At 33.2% G+C, this 13,435-nt stretch overlaps 1 protein-coding gene across 1 annotated transcript in view; it reads left to right on the top strand.

Moving 5' to 3' along the window:
* The window catches only part of SLC11A1 (solute carrier family 11 member 1), a 191,939-nt gene that overhangs the window by 48,403 nt on the left and 130,101 nt on the right, over positions 1-13,435 (top strand). The gene's annotated exons all lie outside the window — the stretch shown is intronic.

Genomic DNA, 13,435 nt, shown 5'->3' with positions numbered 1-13,435 from the left:
ATAGACTGCACTTATATACCGCATTACTGCCATATAGACTGTACTTATATACTGCATTACTGCCATATAGACTATACTTATATACCGCATTACTGCCATATAGACTGTACTTATATACCGCATTACTGCCATATAGACTGTACTTATATACTGCATTACTGCCATATAGACTGTACTTATATACTGCATTACTGCCATATAGACTGTACTTATATACTGCATTACTGCCATATAGACTGTACTTATATACTGCATTACTGCCATATAGACTGTACTTATATACTGCATTACTGCCATATAGACTGTACTTATATACCGCATTACTGCCATATAGACTGTACTTATATACTGCATTACTGCCATATAGACTGTACTTATATACTGCATTACTGCCATATAGACTGCACTTATATACCGCATTACTGCCATATAGACTGTACTTATATACCGCATTACTGCCATATAGACTGTACTTATATACTGCATTACTGCCATATAGACTGTACTTATATACTGCATTACTGCCATATAGACTGTACTTATATACTGCATTACTGCCATATAGACTGTACTTATATACTGCATTACTGCCATATAGACTGTACTTATATACCGCATTACTGCCATATAGACTATACTTATATACTACATTACTGCCATATAGACTATACTTATATACTACATTACTGCCATATAGACTATACTTATATACTACATTACTGCCATATAGACTGTACTTATACACCGCATTACTGCCATATAGACTATACTTATATACTACATTACTGCCATATAGACTGTACTTATATACCGCATTACTGCCATATAGACTGTACTTATATACTGCATTACTGCCATATAGACTGTACTTATATACCGCATTACTGCCATATAGACTGTACTTATATACTGCATTACTGTCATATAGACTATACTTATATACTGCATTACTGCCATATAGACTGTACTTATATACTACATTACTGCCATATAGACTGTACTTATATACCGCATTACTGCCATATAGACTGTACTTATATACTGCATTACTGCCATATAGACTGTACTTATATACTGCATTACTGCCATATAGACTGTACTTATATACTACATTACTGCCATATAGACTGTACTTATATACCACATTACTGCCATATAGACTGTACTTATATACCACATTACTGCCATATAGACTATACTTATATACTGCATTACTGCCATATAGACTGTACTTATATACTACATTACTGCCATATAGACTATACTTATATACTGCATTACTGTCATATAGACTATACTTATATACTGCATTACTGCCATATAGACTGTACTTATATACCACATTACTGCCATATAGACTGTACTTATATACTGCATTACTGCCATATAGACTGTACTTATATACTGCATTACTGCCATATAGACTGTACTTATATACTACATTACTGCCATATAGACTGTACTTATATACCACATTACTGCCATATAGACTGTACTTATATACCACATTACTGCCATATAGACTATACTTATATACTGCATTACTGCCATATAGACTGTACTTATATACTGCATTACTGCCATATAGACTGTACTGATATACTTCATTACTGCCATATAGACTATACTTATATACCGCATTACTGCCATATAGACTGTACTTATATACCACATTACTGCCATATAGACTGTACTGATATACTTCATTACTGCCATATAGACTGTACTTATATACTACATTACTGCCATATAGACTGTACTTATATACCACATTACTGCCATATAGACTGTACTTATATACCGCATTACTGCCATATAGACTGTACTTATATACCACATTACTGCCATATAGACTATACTTATATACTGCATTACTGCCATATAGACTGTACTTATATACCACATTACTGCCATATAGACTGTACTGATATACTTCATTACTGCCATATAGACTGTACTTATATACTACATTACTGCCATATAGACTGTACTTATATACCACATTACTGCCATATAGACTGTACTTATATACCACATTACTGCCATATAGACTGTACTTATATACCGCATTACTGCCATATAGACTGTACTTATATACCGCATTACTGCCATATAGACTGTACTTATATACCGCATTACTGCCATACAGACTGTACTTATATACCACATTACTGCCATATAGACTGTACTTATATACTGCATTACTGCCATATAGACTGTACTTATATACTGCATTACTACCATATAGACTGTACTTATATACCACATTACTGCCATATAGACTGTACTTATATACTGCATTACTGCCATATAGACTGTACTTATATACTGCATTACTGCCATATAGACTGTACTTATATACCACATTACTGCCATATAGACTGTACTTATATACCGCATTACTGCCATATAGACTATACTTACATACCGCATTACTGCCATATAGACTGTACTTATATACCACATTACTGCCATATAGACTGTACTGATATACTTCATTACTGCCATATAGACTGTACTTATATACTACATTACTGCCATATAGACTGTACTTATATACCACATTACTGCCATATAGACTGTACTTATATACCACATTACTGCCATATAGACTGTACTTATATACTGCATTACTGCCATATAGACTGTACTTATATACTGCATTACTGCCATATAGACTGTACTTATATACTGCATTACTGCCATATAGACTGTACTTATATACTGCATTACTGCCATATAGACTGTACTTATATACTGCATTACTGCCATATAGACTGTACTTATATACTGCATTACTGCAATATAGACTATACATATATACCGCATTACTGCCATATAGACTGTACTTATATGCCGCATTACTGCCATATAGACTATACTTATATACCGCATTACTGCCATATAGACTATACTTATATACTGCATTACTGCCATATAGACTATACTTATATACTACATTACTGCCATATAGACTGTACTTATATACCGCATTACTGCCATATAGACTATACTTATATACCGCATTACTGCCATATAGACTATACTTATATACTACATTACTGCCATATAGACTATACTTATATACCGCATTACTGCCATATATACTATACTTATATACCGCATTACTGCCATATAGACTATACTTATATACTACATTACTGCCATATAGACTGTACTTATATACCGCATTACTGCCATATATACTATACTTATATACCACATTACTGCCATATAGACTGTACTTATATACTGCATTACTGCCATATAGACTATACTTATATACTGCATTACTGCCATATAGACTATACTTCTATACCGCATTACTGCCATATAGACTATACTTATATACCGCATTACTGCCATATAGACTATACTTATATACCACATTACTGCCATATAGACTGTACTTATATACTGCATTACTGCCATATAGACTGTACTTATATACCGCATTACTGCCATATAGACTGTACTTATATACCGCATTACTGCCATATAGACTATACTTATATACCACATTACTGCCATATAGACTATACTTATATACCACATTACTGCCATATAGACTGTACTTATATACTGCATTACTGCCATATAGACTGTACTTATATACCGCATTACTGCCATATAGACTGTACTTATATACCGCATTACTGCCATATAGACTATACTTATATACTGCATTACTGCCATATAGACTATACTTATATACCGCATTACTGCCATATAGACTATACTTATACACCACATTACTGCCATATAGACTATACTTATATACCGCATTACTGCCATATAGACTATACTTATATACCACATTACTGCCATATAGACTGTACTTATATACCGCATTACTGCCATATAGACTATACTTATATACTGCATTACTGCCATATAGACTATACTTATATACCGCATTACTGCCATATAGACTGTACTTATATACCGCATTACTGCCATATAGACTATACTTATATACTGCATTACTGCCATATAGACTGTACTTATGTACTGCATTACTGCCATATAGACTATACTTATATACCGCATTACTGCCATATAGACTGTACTTATATACTGCATTACTGCCATATAGACTAAACTTATATACTACATTACTGCCATATAGACTATACTTATATACCGCATTACTGCCATATAGACTATACTTATATACCACATTACTGCCATATAGACTGTACTTATATACCGCATTACTGCCATATAGACTATACTTATATACTGCATTACTGCCATATAGACTATACTTATATACTGCATTACTGCCATATAGACTATACTTCTATACCGCATTACTGCCATATAGACTATACTTATATACCACATTACTGCCATATAGACTGTACTTATATACCGCATTACTGCCATATAGACTATACTTATATACTGCATTACTGCCATATAGACTATACTTATATACTGCATTACTGCCATATAGACTATACTTCTATACCGCATTACTGCCATATAGACTATACTTATATACCGCATTACTGCCATATAGACTATACTTATATACCACATTACTGCCATATAGACTGTACTTATATACCGCATTACTGCCATATAGACTGTACTTATATACCACATTACTGCCATATAGACTGTACTGATATACCGCATTACTGCCATATAGACTATACTTATATACCACATTACTGCCATATAGACTATACTTATATACCACATTACTGCCATATAGACTGTACTTATATACCGCATTACTGCCATATAGACTATACTTATATACTGCATTACTGCCATATAGACTATACTTATATACCGCATTACTGCCATATAGACTATACTTATATACCACATTACTGCCATATAGACTGTACTTATATACCGCATTACTGCCATATAGACTATACTTATATACTGCATTACTGCCATATAGACTATACTTATATACTGCATTACTGCCATATAGACTATACTTCTATACCGCATTACTGCCATATAGACTATACTTATATACCGCATTACTGCCATATAGACTGTACTTATATACTGCATTACTGCCATATAGACTGTACTTATATACCACATTACTGCCATATAGACTGTACTTATATACCGCATTACTGCCATATAGACTATACTTATATACCACATTACTGCCATATAGACTGTACTTATATACTGCATTACTGCCATATAGACTGTACTTATATACTGCATTACTGCCATATAGACTATGCTTATATACCGCATTACTGCCATATAGACTGTACTGATATACTGCATTACTGCCATATAGACTATACTTATATACCACATTACTGCCATATAGACTATACTTATATACCACATTACTGCCATATAGACTGTACTTATATACCGCATTATTGCCATATAGACTATACTTATATACTGCATTACTGCCATATAGACTATACTTATATACTGCATTACTGCCATATAGACTATACTTATATACCGCATTACTGCCATATAGACTATACTTATATACCACATTACTGCCATATAGACTGAACTTATATACTGCATTACTGCCATATAGACTATACTTATATACCGCATTACTGCCATATAGACTGTACTTATATACCGCATTACTGCCATATAGACTATACTTATATACCGCATTACTGTCATATAGACTATACTTATATACCGCATTACTGCCATATAGACTGTACTTATATACCGCATTACTGCCATATAGACTGTACTTATATACCGCATTACTGCCATATAGACTGTACTTATATACCGCATTACTGCCATATAGACTATACTGATATACCGCATTACTGCCATATAGACTGTACTGTTATACCGCATTACTGCCATATAGACTATACTTATATACCACATTACTGCCATATAGACTGTACTTATATACCGCATTACTGCCATATAGACTGTACTGATATACTGCATTACTACCATATAGACTATACTGATATACCGCATTACTGCCATATAGACTGTACTGTTATACCGCATTACTGCCATATAGACTATACTTATATACCACATTACTGCCATATAGACTGTACTTATATACCGCATTACTGCCATATAGACTGTACTGATATACTGCATTACTGCCATATAGACTATACTGATATACCGCATTACTGCCATATAGACTGTACTGTTATACTGCATTACTGCCATATAGACTATGCTTATATACCACATTACTGCCATATAGACTGTACTTATATACCGCATTACTGCCATATAGACTGTACTGATATACTGCATTACTGCCATATAGACTGTGCTTATATACCACATTACTGCCATATAGACTATACTTATATACCACATTACTGCCATATAGACTGTACTTATATACTGCATTACTGCCATATAGACTGTACTTATATACTACATTTCTGCCATATAGACTGTACTTATATACCGCATTACTGCCATATAGACTGTACTTTTATACCGCATTACTGCCATATAGACTGTACTTATATACTGCATTACTGCCATATAGACTGTACTTATATACCGCATTACTGCCATATAGACTGTACTTTTATACCGCATTACTGCCATATAGACTGTACTTTTATACCGCATTACTGCCATATAGACTGTACTTATATACTGCATTACTGCCATATAGACTGTACTTATATACCACATTACTGCTATATAGACTATACTTATATACTGCATTACTGCCATATAGACTGTACTTATATACTACATTACTGCCATATAGACTGTACTTATATACCGCATTACTGCCATATAGACTGTACTTATATACTGCATTACTGCCATATAGACTATACTTATATACTGCATTACTGCCATATAGACTATACTTATATACTGCATTACTGCCATATAGACTGTACTTATATACTACATTACTGCCATATAGACTATACTTATATACCGCATTACTGCCATATAGACTATACTTATATACCGCATTACTGCCATATAGACTATACTTATATACTGCATTACTGCCATATAGACTATACTTATATACTACATTACTGCCATATAGACTGTACTTATATACCACATTACTGCCATATAGACTGTACTTATATACTGCATTACTGCCATATAGACTGTACTTATATACTGCATTACTGCCATATAGACTATACTTATATACTACATTACTGCCATATAGACTGTACTTATATACTACATTACTGCCATATAGACTGTACTTATATACTACATTACTGCCATATAGACTGTACTTATATACCACATTACTGCCATATAGACTATACTTATATACCGCATTACTGCCATATAGACTGTACTTATATACCGCATTACTGCCATATAGACTGTACTTATATAGTGCATTACTGCCATATAGACTGTACTTATATACTGCATTACTGCCATATAGACTATACTTATATACCGCATTACTGCCATATAGACTGTACTGATATACTGCATTACTGCCATATAGACTATACTTATATACCGCATTACTGCCATATAGACTGTACTGTTATACTGCATTACTGCCATATAGACTATACTTATATACCGCATTACTGCCATATAGACTGTACTGTTATACCGCATTACTGCCATATAGACTGTACTTATATACCGCATTACTGCCATATAGACTGTACTTATATACCGCATTACTGCCATATAGACTATACTGATATACCGCATTACTGCCATATAGACTGTACTGTTATACTGCATTACTGCCATATAGACTATACTTATATACCACATTACTGCCATATAGACTGTACTTATATACTGCATTACTGCCATATAGACTGTACTGATATACTGCATTACTGCCATATAGACTATACTTATATACCACATTACTGCCATATAGACTGTACTTATATACCGCATTACTGCCATATAGACTGTACTGATATACTGCATTACTGCCATATAGACTATACTGATATACCGCATTACTGCCATATAGACTGTACTGTTATACTGCATTACTGCCATATAGACTATACTTATATACCACATTACTGCCATATAGACTGTACTTATATACCGCATTACTGCCATATAGACTGTACTGATATACTGCATTACTGCCATATAGACTATACTGATATACCGCATTACTGCCATATAGACTGTACTGTTATACTGCATTACTGCCATATAGACTATACTTATATACCACATTACTGCCATATAGACTGTACTTATATACTGCATTACTGCCATATAGACTATACTTATATACCACATTACTGCCATATAGACTGTACTTATATACCACATTACTGCCATATAGACTGTACTTATATACCGCATTACTGCCATATAGACTGTACTTTTATACCGCATTACTGCCATATAGACTGTACTTATATACTGCATTACTGCCTTATAGACTGTACTTATATACCACATTACTGCCATATAGACTGTACTTATATACTGCATTACTGCTATATAGACTATACTTATATACTGCATTACTGCCATATAGACTATACTTATATACTGCATTACTGCCATATAGACTATACTTATATACTGCATTACTGCCATATAGACTATACTTATATACCGCATTACTGCCATATAGACTGTACTTATATACCACATTACTGCCATATAGACTGAACTTATATACTGCATTACTGCCATATAGACTGTACTTATATACCGCATTACTGCCATATAGACTGTACTTATATACCACATTACTGCCATATAGACTGTACTTATATACCACATTACTGCCATATAGACTATACTTATATACCGCATTACTGCCATATAGACTGTACTTATATACCGCATTACTGCCATATAGACTGTACTTATATACTGCATTACTGCCATATAGACTGTACTTATATACTGCATTACTGCCATATAGACTATACTTATATACCGCATTACTGCCATATAGACTGTACTGATATACTGCATTACTGCCATATAGACTATACTTATATACCGCATTACTGCCATATAGACTGTACTGTTATACTGCATTACTGCCATATAGACTATACTTATATACCGCATTACTGCCATATAGACTGTACTTATATACCGCATTACTGCCATATAGACTGTACTTATATACCGCATTACTGCCATATAGACTGTACTTATATACCGCATTACTGCCATATAGACTATACTGATATACCGCATTACTGCCATATAGACTGTACTGTTATACTGCATTACTGCCATATAGACTATACTTATATACCACATTACTGCCATATAGACTGTACTTATATACTGCATTACTGCCATATAGACTGTACTGATATACTGCATTACTGCCATATAGACTATACTTATATACCACATTACTGCCATATAGACTGTACTTATATACCACATTACTGCCATATAGACTGTACTTATATACCGCATTACTGCCATATAGACTGTACTGTTATACTGCATTACTGCCATATAGACTATGCTTATATACCACATTACTGCCATATAGACTGTACTGATATACTGCATTACTGCCATATAGACTATACTTATATACCACATTACTGCCATATAGACTGTACTTATATACTGCATTACTGCCATATAGACTGTACTTATATACTACATTTCTGCCATATAGACTGTACTTATATACCGCATTACTGCCATATAGACTGTACTTTTATACCGCATTACTGCCATATAGACTGTACTTATATACTGCATTACTGCCATATAGACTGTACTTATATACCGCATTACTGCCATATAGACTGTAATTATATACCACATTACTGCTATATAGACTATACTTATATACTGCATTACTGCCATATAGACTGTACTTATATACTACATTACTGCCATATAGACTGTACTTATATACCGCATTACTGCCATATAGACTGTACTTATATACTGCATTACTGCCATATAGACTATACTTATATACTGCATTACTGCCATATAGACTATACTTATATACTGCATTACTGCCATATAGACTGTACTTATATACTACATTACTGCCATATAGACTATACTTATATACTGCATTACTGCCATATAGACTATACTTATATACTGCATTACTGCCATATAGACTGTACTTATATACTGCATTACTGCCATATAGACTATACTTATATACTGCATTACTGCCATATAGACTGTACTTATATACTACATTACTGCCATATAGACTATACTTATATACTGCATTACTGCCATATAGACTATACTTATATACTGCATTACTGCCATATAGACTATACTTATATACTGCATTACTGCCATATAGACTGTACTTATATACTACATTACTGCCATATAGACTGTACTTATATACCACATTACTGCCATATAGACTGTACTTATATACTACATTACTGCCATATAGACTATACTTATATACTGCATTACTGCCATATAGACTGTACTTATATACTGCATTACTGCCATATAGACTATACTTATATACTGCATTACTGCCATATAGACTGTACTTATATACTACATTACTGCCATATAGACTATACTTATATACTGGATTACTGCCATATAGACTATACTTATATACTGCATTACTGCCATATAGACTATACTTAAATACTGCATTACTGCCATATAGACTGTACTTATATACCGCATTACTGCCATATAGACTGTACTTATATACTACATTACTGCCATATAGACTATACTTATATACTGCATTACTGCCATATAGACTGTACTTATATACTGCATTACTGCCATATAGACTATACTTATATACTACATTACTGCCATATAGACTGTACTTATATACCGCATTACTGCCATATAGACTGTACTTATATACCGCATTACTGCCATATAGACTGTACTTATATACTGCATTACTGCCATATAGACTGTAATTATATACCACATTACTGCCATATAGACTGTACTTATATACCGCATTACTGCCATATAGACTATACTTATATACTGCATTACTGCCATATAGACTGTACTTATATACCACATTACTGCCATATAGACTGTACTTATATACTGCATTACTGCCATATAGACTGTTATTATATACCGCATTACTGCCATATAGACTGTAATTATATACTGCATTACTGCCATATAGACTGTACTTATATACTGCATTACTGCCATATAGACTGTAATTATATACCGCATTACTGCCATATAGACTGTACTTATATACCACATTACTGCCATATAGACTGTACTTATATACTGCATTACTGCCATATAGACTGTACTTATATACTGCATTACTGCCATATAGACTGTAATTATATACTGCATTACTGCCATATAGACTGTACTTATATACTGCATTACTGCCATATAGACTGTAATTATATACTGCATTACTGCCATATAGACTGTACTTATATACTGCATTACTGCCATATAGACTGTAATTATATACTGCATTACTGCCATATAGACTATACTTATATACTACATTACTGCCATATAGACTGTACTTATATACCGCATTACTGCCATATAGACTGTACTTATATACTGCATTACTGCCATATAGACTGTAATTATATACCACATTACTGCCATATAGACTGTACTTATATACCGCATTACTGCCATATAGACTATACTTATATAATGCATTACTGCCATATAGACTGTACTTATATACCACATTACTGCCATATAGACTGTACTTATATACTGCATTACTGCCATATAGACTGTAATTATATACTGCATTACTGCCATATAGACTGTACTTATATACTGCATTACTGCCATATAGACTGTAATTATATACCGCATTACTGCCATATAGACTGTAATTATATACTGCATTACTGCCATATAGACTGTACTTATATACTGCATTACTGCCATATAGACTGTAATTATATACCACATTACTGCCATATAGACTGTACTTATATACTGCATTACTGCCATATAGACTGTACTTATATACTGCATTACTGCCATATAGACTGTAATTATATACTGCATTACTGCCATATAGACTGTACTTATATACTGCATTACTGCCATATAGACTGTAATTATATACTGCATTACTGCCATATAGACTGTACTTATATACTGCATTACTGCCATATAGACTGTAATTATATACTGCATTACTGCCATATAGACTATACTTATATACCGCATTACTGCCATATAGACTGTACTTATATACTGCATTACTGCCATATAGACTATACTTATATACTACATTACTGCCATATAGACTGTACTTATATACTACATTACTGCCATATAGACCGAGCTTATATACCGCATTACTGCCATATAGACTATACTTATATACTGCATTACTGCCATATAGACTGTACTTATATACTGCATTACTGCCATATAGACTATACTTATATACCACATTACTGCCATATAGACTGTACTTATATACCGCATTACTGCCATATAGACTATACTTATATACTGCATTACTGCCATATAGACTGTACTTATATACTGCATTACTGCCATATAGACTGTACTTATATACCACATTACTGCCATATAGACTGTACTTATATACTACATTACTGCCATATAGACTGTACTTATATACTGCATTACTGCCATATAGACTGTACTTATATACTGCATTACTGCCATATAGACTGTACTTATATACCGCATTACTGCCATATAGACCGAGCTTATATACCGCATTACTGCCATATAGACTATACTTATATACCGCATTACTGCCATATAGACTGTACTTATATACCGCATTACTGCCATATAGACTGTACTTATATACCACATTACTGCCATATAGACCGAGCTTATATACCGCATTACTGCCATATAGACTATACTTATATACCGCATTACTGCCATATAGACTGTACTTATATACTGCATTACTGCCATATAGACTGTACTTATATACTGCATTACTGCCATATAGACTGTGCTTATATACTGCATTACTGCCATATAGACTATACTTATATACTGCATTACTGCCATATAGACTGTACTTATATACTGCATTACTGCCATATAGACTGTACTTATATACTGCATTACTGCCATATAGACTGTACTTATATACCACATTACTGCCATATAGACTGTACTTATATACCGCATTACTGCCATATAGACTATACTTATATACTGCATTACTGCCATATAGACTGTACTTATATACTGCATTACTGCCATATAGACTGTACTTATATACCACATTACTGCCATATAGACTGTACTTATATACCACATTACTGCCATATAGACTGTACTTATATACCACATTACTGCCATATAGACTGTACTTATATACTACATTACTGCCATATAGACTGTACTTATATACTACATTACTGCCATATAGACCGAGCTTATATACCGCATTACTGCCATATAGACTATACTTTTATACCGCATTACTGCCATATAGACTGTACTTATATACCGCATTACTGCCATATAG

The sequence above is a fragment of the Phyllobates terribilis genome, unplaced genomic scaffold, assembly GCF_046119375.1.
Source record: "Phyllobates terribilis strain yellow unplaced genomic scaffold, ASM4611937v1 Scaffold_9__5_contigs__length_417890890, whole genome shotgun sequence".
Lineage (NCBI taxonomy): Eukaryota > Metazoa > Chordata > Amphibia > Anura > Dendrobatidae > Phyllobates > Phyllobates terribilis.
This window is presented reverse-complemented; position numbering and strand designations above follow the sequence as displayed.